Here is a 20,884-nt window from a genome sequence, read left to right on the forward strand (position 1 = left end):
TCATTGCTGGATCACTATGAGTGCCGCCTGGTGCTCGGCACTCATAGCAAGTGAGCGTATCTGCTACATAGAGCAGCGCTGCAACCCTACTCTATGTAGCACAAGCGATCGGACAACTACAGCTTCTAGTCTCCCATGGAGACTATTGAAGCAAATAAAATGTAACAAAAAATGTTTTTAAAAATATAAAAAAATATAAAAAATATAAAAACGCCAACTCGATGCGCAAAATATAAGTCCTCACCCAACCCGCGATCACAAAAAATGGAGACGCTATGGGTCTCGAAAAATGGCAAAAATTTTTTTTTTTTACAAAGTTTTGAATTTTTTTTTGCCACTTAGATAAAAAAGAACCTAGACATGTTTGGTGTCTATGAACTCGTAATGACCTGGAGAATAATAATGGCAGGTCAGTTTTAGCATTTAGAGAACCTAGTAAAAAAGCCAAACAAAAACAAATGTGGGATTGCACTTTTTTGCAATTTCACCGCACTTGGAAATTTTTTTGCGTTTTCTATTACACGACATGGTAAAACCAAAGGTGTCCTCAAAAGTACAACTTGTTCCACAAAAAACAAGCCCTCACATGGCCATATTGACAGAAAAATAGAAAAAATTATGGCTCTGGGAAGAAAGGGAGCAAAAATGAAAATGCAAAACCAAAAAATACCCCTGGTCGTTACGGGGTTAAAAGAAAAAGTAGACTAAAACATTTAACAATGTAAAGCAAATAAGCGCTGTGATTGTCTTTTTTCAAGATAAATCTTTTTCTTTTTGCAGATTTCTTCAGACTCTGCAAAGCTTTGTGTATGGAGTGACTCAGAATAACCCTTTATAAGCAGCTATGATCTATTCTAGCAAAGTAACTGTTTATGAGCAGATATGTCCTCCTCTAGCAGATTTACTATTCGAAAGCAATTATGTCATAGGCTCATTGATTTAAGGGGTCTTAGTGAGGAAAGATGAACTTAAATAGAAAAAAAAAGAAAGAAGAAAGAAACAGGGTGCTTCATAGTGCAGGAGACTAAGTGTCGGGTAATGCAAACTTAGTTGTTGTTGTTAGTTGTTGTGCATGTACCTTTAACATGTAGCAGAGCTAGCAGCTACCTCATTATGTTTGCACAATATTCACATTTCCTTTGCAGATAATGTACATGGAGTACATAGAAGTGGTTTAAATATGCATAAAGTGATGGACTTATTATGTTCTGCTACCAGGAGATTACTAAAGAGTTAATAAGTCAACTCTGCTTTCCATACATGGCAATAAGGTCACATGGCTAGATTTACAAGAGGATTTACAAATAAAATAAAGGAAAAGTAAAAAACAAATGATCACTGCTGATTGATAGCAGGTACGGTATAAGAAAAAAGTTTCAGAAACACTGAATGTTTATTATTATTAAAACCATAAATTGCTTGGCAAAGAAAAAGCATGGTGTTTCTAGAGCCCACTGATGTCTTCCTCAGGCCATGTGTGTACAAGCCAATAAGTCCTGGTATAAATAGGCAACAAGGGGGGAGTGAGATTAACGATGATTTCACAGGGTCAGTTGTCACAATTAATACTACACAAAATCAAATATACAATTTATAAGAAATAAATTAAAACAATGTCTACTACATGATAATAATCCATAAGATGTTAATAAAAGATATGCCATGAGATGTTTGTCAGAAACCAACAGAATTTGCACCATTGCAGATTGCACATAGGCCGTGCCAGAGAGCTGAGCATTCAGATGAAAACAGAGAACAGTAGCATAACTGAAAGTAAAATGCACTGAGTATTGGTAATATATACAAATTAGCATAAACAGTAATGTTCAGCCTCTACCGACCCCAAACCTACAAGCCTTTCTCAGAAGTCAGACCAAAATCCAGTTTCTATCCCTAATATCACAATGGCTCAGCAGTTGAAAGCGTCTCCAGCATGGTCATGAATGACAAACATGAGCTGGAAAAATCCATCAAACACAACAAATTTCACACCCACTAAACGATCTGCCATTTAGTCCCTCTATCAGAACACCGATAACAGGCAAGGGGGCAGCATTATCATCCAGGATAAAAAAAAATGACTATCTGGCTGATAACTGTATTCTTTCAGACCAAGAAGTGTTTGATCAACTTGACTGTTGTCCGCTCAAGGAATTTACCAAATATTATAAAGACCTGATGAACAAAGCCTGCCAAGATTACCTGTAAAAAGAAGGCTCTTTCCTCCGTAATAATGTGAAGGCCCTGGTGTTTTATCATCTTTCCCAATCCCTTGACCAGTCCAGTTATCATCTAGAGATCGGTGCGCTGACTTCCATCCTATCTAACAGACTCAAGATGAATTCTTTACTTCAACTGAACTGAACATTCTGGTAAATTCTACTTTTCTCACGGCGTACTGTATGTATATCTTTTATACTTTAACCCACCAACAAGGTTTACAAGACGTTAACCATTTTCTATCTCTCAAGACGCAAATATTCACTGCACAATGTGATTTTTTTTTTACTTGAAGCCACTGAATCCATTGTCTACAATAATATACTTGAATTAAATGCACAGCTACACAAGCAAACCGTTCAATGGGCAGCCGTCTCGTGCCATCATTTGCCAACCTCTACTTGGACAATTTTGAACAGCTCTATATCTACTCAAAATATCCCACTCTTCCGCCATTACATTGATGACCTATTTTTCTTATGTACAGGTGATGATACTGAAGCAAAATAATTGATACACCTCCTTAATCAAAATAGATTTGCAATTTCATTCTTGCATCATTTTTCTTTTTCCACCAATGAATTCTTGGATCTGACAATCTCCATTAACAGCAACAAGCAGATTAAAACCAATGCATTCTGTCACTGTAAAGAGTTATTTGGATTATAATAGTTTTTACCACCCACTCTGGTTAAAAAAGTCCTTAACCAATTGATAAGAAAGAAGTACAAAAATAATTTGATGTTTTGCGAACAGGTGAAAATTCTCAAGACTTGCATTAAGCAAAAAACTATCCATCTAAAATTAATGAAGTAGCATACTGCAAGGCCATACAACTCAGTCAGTCTCAATATCTTAAGGGCCTGTCACACTAAGCAATATCTCTAGCAATATCGCTATAACGTCACTGGATTTTGTGACGTTATAGCGATATTGCTAGCGATATCGCTATGTCTGATACTTACCTCCGACCGCTCCCCCGCTGGTTATCGCTGATCACGCAAGAACATCCTGGGCCGTTTCTCGTCATCAGCTTCCTGCTGTGACGACGAGCGACGCGTGGACGTGGGCGGGATGACGTCAGGATCGCCTCGTCTGACAGGTAAGTAGCGACCCCCGACCCCTGCGATGTCGCTGGTGAGATCTGCCTGTGTGACAGCTCACTAGCGACCACTTAGCAATGCACCAGCCATCCTGACCGCGTCATGTCACTGGTCGGGATTGCTGGTGCATCGCTAAGTGTGACAGTACCTTTACAATCCCTCCCCCAGGACAAGAGACCACAAACACATGGATCTTAACACGTGGTCTAGAACTTAGAGTAACTGGCCACAATCCATCACCAGCACCAAATCCACACATTGCAGCCCTGTGTCATGCTAGGCTTATCTCGTGAAGTGGATTCATGAAGCTAAAGGTCAGGGTGGACTCACGGATCTAGGGTATTGGTACATTAGGACTCGACAACTGGATATGCTGGATGGAAAACAAACAGGTGAGGCAGGATGTGCTGGAAGCCACAGAACCAGAAGTGCGGATGAATAGTATAATAAGAGATCTGAAGCAGGCCACAGATGTAGGTGGCAAAACTGCTTCATTACAACAGTCTCTAATAGCAGATAATGATGCTCACAACAAACAATGGGTTACCCCGAAGGCAGCAAGCAGAGGATTAACAAGCAGGTCTGATATCATCAGAGTTTGCCAAGATAAATGCAGCATAGCGATTGGTCTGTAAATACCAGTACATGGAGCTTACAGCAAACGATGGGTGAACCAGCTGCTCTTGAGAAGCTCATACATGATAGCTGCAGAATCACAGAAGCCTGAGGACACAGTAGCATCAGGAGAAACTGGATATTGACCAAGTCCAAACAAACAGCAGCTGACCACAATACTAGTTTAAAGCCCCCTTGACATATAACGAGATCGCTAGCGATATCGCTAAAGCGTCACCGATTTTGTAATGCATCAGCGATATTGCTAGCGATCTCGCTACATGTGACATTCACCTCCGACCTGGCTCCCCGCTGGATATCGCTGATCGCGCGAGAATGGGATGGTTCATTTCTTATTGTCGGCTTCCTGCTGGCGCCGATGAGCGACTCCATGGATGCGGGTGGAAGACGTCACCCTTGTTGCGTGTGACAGGTAAGTGACGACCCCCGACCGCTGGTGAGATCTGCCTGTTTGGCAGCTCACTAGTGACCATTTAGCGATGCACCAGCGATCCTGACCGGGGCATATCGTTGTCGGGATCGCTGGTGCATCGCTAAATGTAACAGTACCTTAACACTCTGACACAGGGATGTGTCCAAGTGGGCTGTAAGGGGCTAAGAAGATGATGCCACCGAGACACACCTTTTAAAACCCGAGCTGAAGAGCAGCAAAGGGTAGGGGCCCAAGGTGAAGTGAGCAGAGCCTGGTCCAGAACGGTGTGCAATAAATAATAGTTTCATGCTTCTGACCAAAATCAAAATCATGACTAACTGACATGGCAAATTATTCATCTAGCCTGAAATGGTGAGTAATATCTTTAATGATATTTACAATAAAAAATGTAATGCTGATAACATAGGTGATAGGTCAGGATAGAAGCCTTCCACTCAGTTTATATAGTATATGTCAATGTGATCATATTCAGAATCATTCTTATAGTCATTTTATATACAGATCCAGTTGAAAAAATTGTCATGAAATAACTAAGTATAAAACACGAATAACAAAAAAAAACCTTAACATAAGGAATTGTATAAAAAATGTTGACAACTCAAATCTTATATTATGCTCCAGTCATCTTAGCTATTATTTAACTAGATGGTGGCCCGATTCTATCGCATCGGGTATTCTAGAGTCTCTGTTCAAATAAAAAAAATAGTGATATACTCACCTCCCAATGGCCCCCGGACTCTTTCTCTCCTCTCACCACGCTCCCGGAATCTTCCGGTCCCAGTAATGCTTAGCGCGAAACACCGCTGATGATGTCGCGCTCTCGCGAGAGTGACGTCATCTCCGGCCCTTCTCGCTAAGAATTACTGGGACCGGAAGATGCCGGAAGCGTGGTGAGAGGAGGGACAGAGTCCAGGGGCCGTCGTAGGTGAGAATATAACTATTTTTTATTTTAACAGAGACTCTAGAATATCCGATGCGATAGAATCGGGCCACCATCTAGTGTATTATACTCCTGTTACACCCGGAGCTGCTGTCACTGTTCTGCTGTTACCTAATGTATTGTACTCCAGTTACAGCCAGAGCTGCAGTCACTGTTCTGCTGTTACCTAATGTATTGTACTCCAGTTACACCCAGAGCTGCAGTCACTGTTCTGCTTTTACCTAATGTATTGTAGTCCAGTTACACCCAGAGCTGCAGTCACCGTTCTATACTCCTGTTACAGCCAGAGCTGCAGTCACTGTTCAGATCTTACCAAATGTATTGTACTCAAGTTACACCCAGAGCTGCTGTCACTGTTCTGCTGTTATCTAATGTATTGTACTCCAGTTAATCCCAGAGCTGCAGTCACTGTTCAGATCTTACCAAATGTATTGTACTCAAGTTACACCCAGAGCTGCTGTCACTGTTCTGCTGTTATCTAATGTATTGTACTCCAGTTAATCCCAGAGCTGCAGTCACTGTTCAGATCTTACCAAATGTATTGTATTCAAGTTACATCCAGAGCTGCTGTCACTGTTCTGCTGTTATCTAATGTATTGTACTCCAATTAATCCCAGAGCTGCAGTCACTGTTCGGCTTTTACCTAATGTATTGTAGTCCATTTACACCCAGAGCTGCAGTCACTGTTCTGCTGTTACCTAATGTACTCCTGTTACACCCAGAGCTGCAGTCACTGTTCTGCTGTTACCTAATGTAGTGTACTCCAGTTGCACCCAGATCTGCAGTCACTGTTCTGCTGTTAACTAATGTATTGTACTCCTGTTACACCCAGAGCTGCAGTCACTGTTCTGCTGTTACCTAATGTAGTGTACTCCAGTTACACCCAGATCTGCAGTCACTGTTCTGCTGTTAACTAATGTATTGTACTCCTGTTACACCCAGAGCCGCAGTCACTGTTCTGCTTTTACCTAATGTATTGTAGTCCAGTTACACCCAGAGCTGCAGTCACCGTTCTGCTCTTACCTAATGTATTATACTCCTGTTACAGCCAGAGCTGCAGTCACTGTTCAGATCTTACCTAATGTATTGTACTCCAGTTACACCCAGAGCTGCAGTCACTGTTCAGATCTTACCTAATGTATTGTAGTCCAGTTACACCCAGAGCTGCATTCACTTTTCTGCTGTCACCTAATATATTGTACGCAAGTTACACCCAGAGCTGCAGTCACTGTTCTACTGTTACCTAATTACCTAATGTATTGTATATGTACAGGACTGTGCCTGTGTAATGAGCGACGCAGCAGTGATGCCTTTAATGGCTGTAATGTGCCTGTACAATAGGCAATGAGGTCGTGTTGCCACGAAATCTAAGCAACTGTCGCTGATTGGTTGCTGCCTAACTACCACGACCAATCAGCGAGGTGGGATTTTCATTACAGACAGACAGACAGAATTAGGCAAATATATAGAAGATTTTACAGATTTTCTGCTGGAAACCATAAAAGGTTGGAGTCCTATGGCAGAACCCATTCTTGGATTTGCAAATATAACTAAATGAAAAAAGACACAAAGTGGTCGCTTCATGTGTTAGTGTCCAACTAGTTTGAATGAGAAACTGACAGGAGGTCGCGTCTGCAATATTTTGGGCTTCTGATTATTAAATAATTTAGGTCTTGGCTTTGAATGAATCATCCTTATGTTTTCTTGTTAACTAAATGCAGATATTAAAGCATTCTTTTCTAATGTATTCTATATTTGTAATTCTGACCTCTGTACATAACTACTGTATGAGGACGGCCATTTTGCCCTAGCTGCTTCTCCGCTCCGTTCTTATATGTGCGTTAGAGTAGCTACATGGGGACAACAAAACTAATATTAGCCTGGAAATGACGCTGACTTCTATGATAGATCCTACATTCACAGTTTAGTGGATAGTTATCATTTTTTTCTGGCAAAAATGTAAAAAATTGATTGAATGATCTGCCCAATTGTTAAGAGGGATCAGTAAGAGATTCTTTATTTTATGCTTTACCTTATAGCAAATTACAAAAAAAAAAATGGATTCTGTCACCAGGCTTTTGCTTTACCATCTGAGAGTGGCATGATGTTGTGACAGAGACCCTGATTCCAGCAATCACTTACTAGGCTGCTTACTGCAGTTTTGATAAGAAACTGTTTTATCTACTGAAGAGCTAACAGAATCCTGAATGCTGAGCTTTGTTTATCCCTGCCCAGATCACTTAATGGCAGAATACTGTGTACACTGTGCATAGGCATAAAGCTGTCAATAAGTGGTGGGGGCAGGGTTATACACAGCTCATGAATAAGGAGAATTACATGACAGCAGGTTTACTAGTCCTCTAGTGGTAAAACCAGCAGGAGATTATCAAACTACAGCAAGCAGCTCAAAAAGTGATACATTCCCGTAACCTGGGTCTTTATAGACACAGATTCTTTATAAGGCTGGTAATACTGTTCTCTGGGTTTGTAATATAAATGACTGAAGTTGATGGACTGTCCCCAAACTACGTAACTATGTAGAGAAGTTTCCCTGGCGGCCCGAACAAGTGCAGATTTGTGTCCTCTGAAACTGGCTAGACACAAACTGCTTCACCATCCCATTCACACTAGATGTTTTTACTGCGTTTTTATGCTAATTTTCAGCTGCTTTCTACTGTACCAGCCAAGCCTATGAGATTTCAGAAATCTCATGCAGACACATTGGTTTTTATGTGTCATCGGGATTTTGTGCTTTGCTTGTTTTTTAGACATAGAACTTGTCACTAGACATAGAACTTGTCACTTCTTTCAGCATTTTTTCAGCATTTTTCACCCATTGACTTGAATGGGTGGTGAAAAAATGCTGAAAAAAAGCACTGAAAATGCAGGTTTCAGGTGTTGCCGTGTACACACAGGCACATAATAAGACTTGTTTGACTTTATATTTATCTTATCGCATAATACAAGGATCATCATTCGCGTTTTGCACCTCTGCCTATGACTCTGGATGTTTGCACTAAATGTAAATCCCCCGTCACACACAAGTGATCTCGCTAGTGAGATTGCTGCTGAGTCACAAGTTTTGTGATGCAACAGCGATCTCACCAGCGAGATCGCTGTGTGTGACACCTATCAGCGACCGGCCCCCCTGCCGGTATCGCTGATAGTTGTTGGAAAGCCCTGGACATTTTTTTGATCGCTGGTCTCCCGCTGGCCAGCACACATCGCTGCGTGTGACAGGCGGGAGACCAGCGATCAGCGCACTGGTAACTAAGGTAAACGCAGGGTTTTTAAGCAGCGCGCTGTGCTTAGAATCCCTCTGTGTACCTTAGTTACCAGCGCGCTGATGTAGGGAGCTGGTAACCAAGGTACACATCGGGTTTCTAAGTGACGCGCGCTGCTTAGAAACCCGGTGTGTACCTTAGTTACCAGCTCCCTGCATCAGCACGCAGGTAACTAATGTACACAGCGACGACGCGCGCTCGGCGTCGCTGGTGCTGATCGCTGGTGAAGCTGCCTGTTTGGCAGCTCACCAGCGATCATGTAGCGACTCACCAGCGATCCTAACATGTTGATATAGTTGTCGGGATCGCTGGTGATTCGCTATGTGTGACTGGGCCCTAAAGCACATTTCCAAATAATTAAAGCACTAATCAGGATGAACAACAAAATTGCTTGTTTAAAATCCCATGTCTCTGCTTTCTTTTCATGCAGTTATGCCTCCGGCTGCCAGCTATATTGATTTCTATTGAAATCTTAGTAGGAGGAAAAGCTGGTAAATTCTTCCCTCTCGGTGTCATTATTAAACTTCATTTCCCAGTTCCACAGTTTTTTTTTTTTAATAAAATGCTGAAGATCATGGTTCTGTTAGCAAAACCTTGATAAAGAATAAAAACCTTGACACACAGGATGATCCTCTGGTACTATTCAGTCATGGCTGAAAGTGTTGCATTCTTGAAATTGTTCCAGAAAATGAAGTATTTCTCCCAGAAAATTATTGCAATTATACATGTTTTGTGATACATATGTTTATTCCTTTGTGTGTAATGGAACATCACAAAAAAAACATATGAAGGTTTCAAATTGGACATAATTTCACACAAAACCTAAAAAATGAGCAAGACAAAATTTTCAGCACCTTTCCAAAATTGTGGGTAAACAACTTTGTTTCATGCATGTGATGCTCATTAAAACTCACCTGTGGCAAGTAACAGGTGTGAGCAATATGAAAATCAAACATGAAACCAGATTAAAAGGGGAGAATTTGACTAAATTTTTTCATTGTGTGTCTGTGTATGTCACACTAAGCATAGAGAACAGAAAAAGGAGAAGAGAACTGTCTGTGGACTTGGGAACCAAAATTGTCAAAAAATAAACAACCTCAGGGTTAAAAGTCCAACTCCAGAGATCTGGACGTTCCTTTGTCCATAGTGCGCAACATGAATCAAGAAGTTTACAACCCAAGGCACCTTAGCTAGAGTTGAGCGACTTTGCCTTTTTTCGGGTCGAGTCGGGTTTCATGAAATCCGACTTTCTCAAAAGTCGGGTCGAGCGAAATCGGCCGATTATCGTGAAAAGTCAAAGGCTGACTGAAACACGAAACCCAATGCAAGTCAATGGGGAAGCAAAGTCAGCAGGGAGTGGAGGACATTAAACACACCTAAAGTGCCCATTTGAATGGCAAAAACATCAATTTTTATTACTGAAGCTTGTCAACCTTAATTTACTTCATAATAATAGTTACGCACTGAAAACTGGGGGTTATTTGGCTAAAGTTGTGGATGGGTAGGGCTGGCTCCAGGTTTTCATGTGCCCTGGGCCAAAGAGCGCCCCTTTAACACATACCACAACTCATGATGCTCTGATACGGTAGAGAAATAGCGGTATAATACAATGAAAAATACTTCACTTTTTACATCTCATGACTGATATCGATTTTAAATTCTCCAATAGCTCCTAAAATGGACAGTATATTACTCCATACAGTATTATGGGCACCCCATAGTGCGCTATACAGAGTAATGAGGCCCATATATTTCTCCATACAGAATCATTGGTCCCATATAATGTTTGAAACAGTATATGATGAGCTCCACATAATGCTACAGTATATGCTGGTCCCCATGGATGAAGCTCCACTGTCTTATGGGCCCAAATAATGCTCCATATATAATGGGCAACATTTCTAATGCTCCAGTGTATAATGGGCCCTGTAATTGCTGCTCCAGTGTCTGATGTCCACCTTTGGAATGCTCCTGTGTATGGTGGGCCCCATATATCATTCTCCAGAGTATAGTGCTCACCAAAAATTGCTGTCCCAACATTGAAAACAATTAAATAAGTCTCCTCACTAGGGAATCCCTGTACTAGTCTGGACTCCTCGTCGTCCCAATCTTCCATCTCACTGCACTTGGCTGTTTAGGCAGAGGGCGTACAGACGTGATGTCATTTCGCTCTCTGATCAGAAAATCACTGTCAGGACATGCGGAAGACGTGATGGCGGTGGAGCAGGGAGAGGTAAGTATTTCAACGTTGCAAGTGCTGTGATCCGGAGCAAGCAGGGGGGACCCACTCGTTGGCAATCGCACTGGCACAGGGCCCCTCATAGTACGGCGGTGTGTCTGACGGCGGGTGGGCGTGGGCCCTCCCACCAGCAGAGACACTTTTGCGTACTATGACGGGCCCTGTGCCAGTGCCATCGCCCATGAGTATGCCCCCCACCTGCTCAAGGAACCTGCACTTTCATCTGCACCTTCCTCTTTGTCACCTTGTAAGGTGGTATAGTATGCGTGAAGGGGAACCTGAGTTTCCTCAGGGTCACATTCTGGCTGTGTAGAGTGTGAGGGGAATGTAGTGGTCTGGGTCAATGTACCAGCAGAATCATATAGCAGTGGCTGGGCATCAGTGCACTTGTGGTGTCCCCAGGAGTGCGGTCACCACAGTGGCATTACCTTTCTCCTAGGGAGTGTGATGTCATGCTTGGGATCAACGAAGGATCTCTCTAGCAGTTCAACCAACACACAACACATTTCCCATTCCAGGCCAGCAGGGAGACCTCTGAACCTGACTGCTGAGGAGCTGCTCTCTGTGGTCGGGAGGAGGTAAGTTAGGGCACTCTGTGCAGGGAAGGGGAAGTGTGTGGACGTGAGAAGGGGAGTTGGAGGATGAGCAGAGTTAAGGCTCACTCCTAGCTGGAGCGCATGGTCCGGATTCCGGTCTCCGAGTTTGTAGGAACACTGACGTTCCTGCAGCCGAAACCGGAGGAAGTAGCAGTTGTAAATGCTCTGTACCCAACTAAGGCTCGGAGGCCCCAGCATCGACGTGTGGGAGCCAGAAGGAAAAGGCTACGACTGCCTGCCATATGAGAAAGTTCAAAAGAGAATCAACAGGGGGAACTTCATTGAACTCAGCACTGCAAATACCTCAGATAAGCGCTAGAACGGAGGCCACACAACCTATCTGCAGAGAGAGAATTCCAAATTGGCTTCCAGGCTGACCAACTCCATCTGTACTCTGGGTCCTGGACGGCACTTACCAAGTACAGGTAAAGGAACTGCATGACTGTGTCTGTCATCTTTCTCCTGTGCCTGGCGCACGGCTCTGCTACATCCTGCACTGCACACCATCTACCAACTCTTTCATCTGCCCTGCGACTACGGCCCTACCTGTCCAGGGCTTCTACATCTTAGCTGCACCACAACATCTGTCCCAGAGAAGCGACACTGCAGCGCTGGTCAATCTAATCAAAAACAACAGGTGGCGTCATGTATCATTCACCTATAAACGTAATTCACCCTTTGCATGGACGCCAAGGGCCACGGAACGGGTCACCACCACCGTGACACATCCCTGTGAGACACCGGCCCGGTACCAATTAACCCCACTGCCCTGGCTGGCCACCCACACTCCATGTCTGATTCATCTTGGACTTGGGAATTCTCGATTTGACTTGATAACCCAGGCATGGTATGATAGAAAGAGCTAAATGGACTAATGTGAAGTGTGGCCTGCTGCATCATTCACTTTTGGTGGGGGTGAAGGACACAAGGAAAGGGGTTCTTCCTGACCAGGAGCCAGCACTTGACGACTCAGTGCTTGCATTGTTTGAAACTTCAGAAGAGGAGGGCATATTTGCTGGAGTCTGTTTCGGCAATGTAAGCCAAAACCAGTTCCTCATTGTGACGTCTGCCTGCGGGTCTGGGCTGCAGCCAGGCAACACCCCGAGAAACACTGATACCCTTTACCCCTATAGCAGAGCCCAGGAGGCGCTGTCTGAATAGGAGCAATGACCAGAGCAGGACGGTCGCCAGAAAGGTGTTCCAATACGGGACACAAACGTGGAGATATGCAAGTCTAAACCAGTCGGACAGCAATGGTACAAAAACAGTAGACAGAAGCAGAGTCAGATTCAGGCCGAAAGTCATAAACCAGGAGAGTAGCCGAGGTACAGAATCGTTAGGCAGAAGGAGAGTCAGAAGTCCAGGTCAAAGTCAGAGTCAGTCAGAAAGTAATTCGCACAGTAACACACGGGGGGAACCAAGAATATATCCGGCGGCTTGCAAGACCAGTCCCAAGGTATTTCAGGGATCTGGTCACCCCTCATAGGTTCCTGAACTGATGATGTCATCAGTACCGCCCCCAGGACCAGGCCAGATGGAGATGCAGTAACCTCTTGATGACTGACAGAGGGGCGGAGCCTGCGTCCACCAGATGCCTGCGCAGGTGCCCTTACTCTGTCAGCACCATAACTCCCGGGCGAGCCATAGCGCCTCCTAGTGACCACGACAGGAGCAGCAGACCCAGAATTTAACGGCGACGTGACAGACCGGCGCCTCCTAGAGGCTAAAGCCGGGACAGTAGGCTCTGAGCCTGACGTGACAGAACCACGGCCCCTTCCAGTGGCCGAGGCAGGAACAGCCGTCCCTGAGTCTGACGATAAAGTGGCGGTACGGCGCCTCCTAGTGGCCGCGATCGGAACAGCAGGCCCTAAGTCTGGCGGAAACGTGACAGTACCCCCCCCTCCAAGAGGGGCCTCCGGACCCTTAAAACCCGGTTTATCAGGGTGAAGGAGGTGAAACCTTCTAATCAACCCCTTGGCATGAATGTCACTAGCGGGGACCCAGGACCTCTCCTCTGGGCCATAGCCTTTCCAATGAACTAAATATTGCACAGACTTTCTCACTAAACGGGAATCAAGGATGCCCTGGACTTCGTACTCCAAGGCACCCTTGACCAAAACTGGAGGAGGAGGGGATTGGACGGGACGAATTGGGGAGCGGTACACCTTGAGAAGGGATTTGTGGAAAACATTAGGAATTTTAAAAGCCTGAGGGAGCTTTAAACGAAAGGCTACCGGGTTAATTACTTCTAATATCTCGTAGGGACCAATAAACCTGGGCCCCAGTTTGGCAGACGGCACCTTAAGCTTAATGTTTCTGGTAGACAGCCAAACTTTGTCCCCAACTCCTAGGTGCGGCCCCGTGGACCTCCGTTTATTTGCGGCCGAAGCCTGCCTGACCTGGGACCCTTTCAAGTTTGTGTTCACCTCTGACCAGATTGTCCTTAAGTTACGTATGGAATTCTCTACTCCCGGAAGCTCCGACATCTTGGCCGAAAAGGAACCAAAACGTGGGTGCAAACCATGATTGCAGAAGAACGGGGTGGTTTTGATAGATTCCTGGTATTGGTTATTTAGAGCGAACTCAGCTAATGGGAGATGTTCCGCCCAATCAGACTGATGTTCCGAGACATAGCAGCGAAGATATTGCTCTAGAGCCTGGTTGGTACGCTCCGTTTGACCATTGGTCTCAGGGTGGTAAGCGGAGGAGAAGGATAATTCAATACCAATACGTTTGCAGAATGCCCTCCAGAATTTGGAAACAAACTGGGTACCTCGGTCGGACACAATATTCTCTGGAGCGCCATGCAGCCTTATCACATGAACAATAAACAACTTACTCAGAGTTTCTGAATTAGGTAATCCAGAGAGGGGAACGAAATGACATTGCTTACTGAACCTGTCCACCACCACCCAGATACATGTTTTCCCCTCTGAGGGTGGTAGGTCAGTAATGAAGTCCATGGAGATGTGGGTCCATGGACTCTCTGGAGCGGGCAAGGACTGGAGCCAGCCGGCAGGCCGATTGTGAGGGGACTTGGCGCGAGCACAGATTTCACAAGCTAGTACAAAATCCTTGCAGTCCTTAACTACCGTTGGCCACCAAAAACTCCTAGTCACAAGTCTGGCGGTATTATTGACCCCAGGATGGCCTGCCAGGACAGAGTCGTGCGACTCCTTCAGAACTTGTAGGCGAAACGGCGCTGGAACAAATAATTTCTGGGGGGGCGTCGAGTCAGGGGCTGGTTCTGGGGATCTACGGATCTCCTCCAGAAGGTCCAGAGACACAGCCGACACAACAATACCATTGGCCAGTATTGGAACTGGCTCCGAGTCCTCAGCCTGTGAGGGGCAGAAACTTCGAGAGAGAGCATCAGCCCTCACATTTTTGGTACCAGGACGAAAGGTTATTAAGAAGTCAAACCTAGAGAAGAACAAGGCCCACCTCGCTTGTCTAGGATTTAATCTTTTAGCTGATTCCAGGTAAGTCAGATTCTTGTGATCTGTAATCACAGTGATCTTATGTTTGGCGCCTTCGAGGAAGTGGCGCCATTCCTCGAAGGCCCATTTGATCGCCAATAACTCCCGATTACCTATATCGTAATTTTTCTCAGTGGGAGAGAATTTGCGGGAGAAAAAGGCACATGGGCGAAGCTGAGTGAGTGATGCAGTGCCTTGCGACAGCACTGCTCCCACTCCGACCTCAGAGGCGTCCACCTCTACAATAAACGGGCGGTCCAGATCAGGCTGAACCAAAACTGGGTTGGCTACAAAGCACTCTTTTAACAAAGCAAAAGCCTGAATTGCCTCAGGGTTCCAATTGGTCACGTCTGCCCCTTTTCGGGTCAAATCCGTGAGAGGTTTAGCAATTTCGGAGAAACCCCTGATGAATTTTCGGTAATAATTTGCAAACCCTAAAAATCGCTGCAGCGCTTTTAGCGACTTGGGTTGCACCCAAGTTTTAATAGGTTGGATCTTGGCAGGATCCATACGGAAGCCTGTGCTTGAAACCACATATCCTAAAAATTGTACCTCCTCCGCAAAAAAAACACATTTCTCCAGTTTAGCGAACAGGGAGTGTTCTCGCAGTCTCTGCAGTACGGAGCGAACGTGCTGAGCATGTGTCACAGGGTCAGCAGAATAAATCAAAATGTCATCTAAATAGACGACGACATACACCCCACAAATGTCCCTGAAAATGTCATTTACAAAGTGCTGGAACACGGCAGGTGCGTTACTGAGTCCGAAGGGCATTACCAGGTACTCAAAGTGGCCAAGAGGGGTATTAAAGGCTGTTTTCCACTCATCCCCGTCTCTTATGCGGACTAGATTGTATGCCCCCCGGAGGTCCAGTTTAGTAAACCAACGGGCTCCCATTAGCTGATTAAAAAGATCAGGGATGAGTGGAAGCGGATACTGGTTCTTAATGGTGATTGCATTCAATTCCCGGTAATCAATGCAGGGTCTGAGACCACCATCTTTCTTTTCTACAAAGAAGAAGCCAGCTCCAACTGGTGAAATGGACGGTCTGATAAACCCTTTTCTTAGGCTATCCGCTATGTACTCGTTCATAGCCTGACGCTCTGGACCTGAGAGATTAAATATTCTCCCTTTTGGGAGACGGGCATCTGGAATCAGATCTATAGGGCAATCATACTTTCTGTGAGGGGGTAGCTTTTCAGATTTTGCAATAGAGAAGACATCCTCAAAATCTCTGAAGGCAAACGGTATGTGGAGGGGTTTAACTTTAACTTGATTTACTGTTAGCGACATGCAGTTTTCCTGACAGTGTGAACTCCAGCGTATAACATCGCCTAGGTGCCAGTCGATGACTGGGTTATGCTGGCGTAGCCATGGCATCCCCAATATGACTGCAGCAGACAAATTATCCATCACAAAAAATGACATAACCTCGGTATGCAATGCTCCCACCGACATAGTGATTTTGTCAGTAACAAATTTAACCCCCTCCTGGACAATAGATGTGCCATTAATAGCTGTAGTTTTTATAGGGGCATTAAGTTTTAATAGGGGTACACCGAGACTTTTAGCAACCAAAGAATCCATAAAATTCCCTTCAGATCCACAATCCACATATGCGTTCACACACTGAGATTTCTGACCAAAAGAAAGGGCAATAGGCAATAAAACTTTAGCCGCATCTGCGGGCAATACCTGTGCCCCTGGGCAACCATAGCCAGAGTTGCCCAGAGGCCGATGTCTCAGTAGTATGGATCTCTGACGCTCAGCTCTCTCTCTGAAGGCTCCAGACTGCAGCATACTGGTGCAGGAAGATGAAAGTGCTCCTTCCGGCTGTGCACTGAACCAGGTGTTTAGGCCAGAAATCAGCTCAGTCAGAAGAAGGGAGAGAAAAAAAAAAAAGGTTCAGGGAGACTGCTTTTGTATATGGTGGATATATACACAAGAAGCAGTTTTTTTGTATGTGGCCGGATATAATGTGACGTCTGCCTGCGGGTCTGGGCTGCAGCCAGGCAACACCCCGAGAAACACTGATACCCTTTACCCCTATACAGGGATCTGGATTTATAGCAGAGCCCAGGAGGCGCTGTCTGAATAGGAGCAATGACCAGAGCAGGACGGTCGCCAGAAAGGTGTTCCAATACGGGACACAAACGTGGAGATATGCAAGTCTAAACCAGTCGGACAGCAATGGTACAAAAACGGTAGACAGAAGCAGAGTCAGATTCAGGCCGAGAGTCATAAACCAGGAGAGTAGCAGAGGTACAGAATCGTTAGGCAGAGGCAGAGTCAGATTCAGGCCGAAAGTCATAAACCAGGAGAGTAGCCGAGGTACAGAATCGTTAGGCAGAAGGAGAGTCAGAAGTCCAGGTCAAAGTCAGAGTCAGTCAGAAAGTAATTCGCACAGTAACACACGGGGGGAACCAAGAATATATCCGGCGGCTTGCAAGACCAGTCCCAAGGTATTTCAGGGATCAGGTCACCCCTCATAGGTTCCTGAACTGATGATGTCATCAGTACCGCCCCCAGGACCAGGCCAGATGGAGATGCAGTAACCTCTTGATGACTGACAGAGGGGCGGAGCCTGCATCCACCAGATGCCTGCGCAGGTGCCCTTACTCTGTCAGCACCATAACTCCCGGGCGAGCCATAGCGCCTCCTAGTGACCACGACAGGAGCAGCAGACCCAGAATTTAACGGCGACGTGACAGACCGGCGCCTCCTAGAGGCTAAAGCCGGGACAGTAGGCTCTGAGCCTGACGTGACAGAACCACGGCCCCTTCCAGTGGCCGAGGCAGGAACAGCCGTCCCTGAGTCTGACGATAAAGTGGCGGTACGGCGCCTCCTAGTGGCCGCGACCGGAACAGCAGGCCCTAAGTCTGGCGGAAACGTGACACTCATGCTCCGCCTTTAAAAGCGGTTAACCTACTCCCAGAAAAGGTAGCCTTCCAGGCGTTCCGGAGCCAGACCATGACGCAGGCTCAACACCTCCTGCCTTAGCTGCTATTGTGCTTTTGCCACTACCAGCAGATGCACCACCACTATCAGCACCAGCTGGCCCCCCCGCGCCCACGACCGCGGCCTCTTCCACCAAACTTCAAAATTTTGCAGAAAATAGACCCAAAATATCATCAGTTTTATGGCACTGTATCAGAAGCGTACAGCTCTATTCAGTCAAAGGATAATTGTCAATCTCCCTATATATTCCATCAGTCACACAGAGACGCTCACAGGCTCAGTATGGATTAGACAAGAATATAAAAATTAGACAAAGTGTACAGTATCATCAGATAGCAGGTATATATAGTATAGTTTAAACATTCTAAATCTCCATAGATATTTGAGGAGGCACACACAGACACTCTCAGGCTCAGTATTGGATTGCAACACAATCTAAAAAGCCGTAAAATGGTAATGGATCTTAAGAGTACAGCTGTACACAGTGTAGGTGTCATTGTTGTCAATTTCAGTATTTATTTCCACAGTCAGAAAATAACTCTCACTTGGTCAGTTTGGATTAGTCCAGAATATAACAAGCAGTAAATGGGTAATGTATCCCAAGCGTAGAGCTGTATACAGTGTTGAGGTAATTTTTAAATGTACATCTAAATTGCAGGAGTAACCCATAGACATTCACACACTCAGGATGGATCACACCACAATATAACAAGAAGATCCGCAAGAAATAATCACACATATGGGACAATGTTCCAGGTGTCAATGATACACTTAGAGTGTTGGTTGGAGGAGGACTTCCTGGCAGAAAGGGTACAGTATCACCAGATACCAGGTATATATAGCATAGTTTAAACATTAACAATGTACCTCGATATATCAGGAGTAGTGTTGAGCCACCCCGCTAGTGTTTTGGTTTGTCACACAGGAGGCAAGTTCGTCGAATGTTCGTCGAACGTTCGAAGAACACCGTCGAACCCCCTTCAAAACAATGGCAGGCAAACACAAACACATACAAACACATAGAAAACAATTGCAAAACACCTTTAAAAGTGTCCCAAAGCAGAGAAAATGCTCAAAAGACAAAAATAACATATGGAAAAGGGCTACTACATTTAGAAAAGAGGCGGAGAAGCAAAAGGAGGAGGTGGAGGAGACGCAGATATAGGCTTGTCATGCCCTTATGAAGTCAAGAAAGACTGGAATAAAAATGTAAAATACAAACCAAAAAAAAATAAAAAATTCTGAAATCGAACGCGATCATATACCGTCGGACTGCCCACCAATAAATTATGGCAACTGCAGATGGGGCGGCGTTATTCCCACGAACCTCCAAACTGCGTCCATAAAGGCAAAGTGTTTGGTTTCTGGGGGCTGTATGATTGCAAAGCTGAACCTTAAAGGAATGTCCAAAAGGACACCACCAGGAGTGGAGCCTGTGGCTTAATTGGACTCCACTCGGGACAAAGGTGAGAAATGGTACATTATCACTGGATAGCAGGTATATATAGCATAGTTTAAACATTTAAAATCTCCGTGTTCTCAGTATGGATTAGACAACAATCTAAAAAGTAGAAAAAAGGAAATGTTTTGGAAGCATACACCAGTATACACTTTTGGTGGTATTTTTAAATCTTCAAGTATATTTCTGTCTCAGTAAGACAGTCCAGCCTCTCCGACATAGGAAATGAGATGCATACAATTACTGACATAAAGTCTAGTGATTGCAGAAATCTAGGAATTAACAATCACGGGAAAAACTGCCGTCACAATTCTCTGAGGCGATGCTGACCCTCAATTAATTTGTGTGTGGAGACAGCGAAAACATAACTTTGTGAAGAAAGTGTTGCTGTATCGCAGTACCGTTGATCCCATCAGCGTTACTCATCTGCATCAAATTTTAATCACAGGGAGAGATGTAAACATGTTGCTCACTGCCTATCATGATCTGTCACGTAACTTTGGAGTGCAAAAGACAGAAGCCACAGGCCATAGGCGATTCTATGGGATTGGCATGAGAGGGCACATTTAAAAATGTGAGCCGGAATGTCATGCGTCTGTGAGTAGGAAAACTGTGAAAGCTGATGATAAACCACCACTGCATGTCATTGTGAGTCGAGGTCCATAAGAAAAGTAAGCCATTGATCATCTAAAGTGGCCAGCGGGACAGGGCATAGCTACGTCTTAACCATCATCTATCAGTTCAACAAATTTGTAGTGGCAGTCCCAGTGAAGGATTTGACAGCCCAGACTACACAGCGGAGGAGCAGGGAGAGGTAAACATTGCAAATGCTGTGGCCCTGTCCAAGCAAGGGGGGCACACTCGTGGGTGTCGGTACTGGCACTGGGCCCCTCATAGTACGGAGGTGTGTCTGACGGCGGGTGTGCACCCCCACCATCAGAGACACTTGATTGCACTATGAGGGACCCTGTGCCAGTGCCCGCGCCCAAGAGTCAGCCCACCCACCTGTCCAGGGCAACGGCACTCGCACGGTTGGGTGCGCTAGGTGGTGAACCCAGCCATGGGGGGGAGGCAGCCCAGTTAGGGAGGTTTACAAAATGGCATATGTTGATGTTGGACATTCAGTTGCTGCAAAAGGCGAAATTGGGCAAGTGCGAGGAAGAGGAGGACCAAAGCAAGTCATTTTTCTGGCAACCTAGGTGTCATCAGGGGAAGGTGGGACAAAATGCTTGGAAACCCATGCATGGTTCATTTTAATGAAGGTTAGATCATCCACATTTTGGGTTGACAGACGGGTCCTTTTTTCTGTCAGGATTGATCCAGCTGCACTGAAGACTCTTTCTGATAGCACACTTGCAGCTGGGCAAGCGAGCTCCTGTATGGCATATTGTGCCAATTCAGGCCAGGTGTCCAGTTTAGCGGTCCAATAGTCAAATGAGAATGACCTGTGCGGGAGAACATCGATATGGAATGAGAAGTAGTTTGTAACCATAGTTGACAACTGCTGTCTCCTGTCACTTTCAATCGATGCAGTATT

The 20,884-nt window shown here is 45.1% G+C and overlaps 1 protein-coding gene across 1 annotated transcript in view; it reads right to left on the bottom strand.

The window, feature by feature from the left end:
* The window catches only part of GRIN2B (glutamate ionotropic receptor NMDA type subunit 2B), a 1,039,682-nt gene that overhangs the window by 615,616 nt on the left and 403,182 nt on the right, over positions 1–20,884 (bottom strand). The window lies entirely within an intron of this gene.

The sequence above is a fragment of the Dendrobates tinctorius genome, unplaced genomic scaffold (genome assembly GCF_039654945.1).
Source record: "Dendrobates tinctorius isolate UK_male_01 unplaced genomic scaffold, ASM3965494v1 ptg000094l, whole genome shotgun sequence".
Lineage (NCBI taxonomy): Eukaryota > Metazoa > Chordata > Amphibia > Anura > Dendrobatidae > Dendrobates > Dendrobates tinctorius.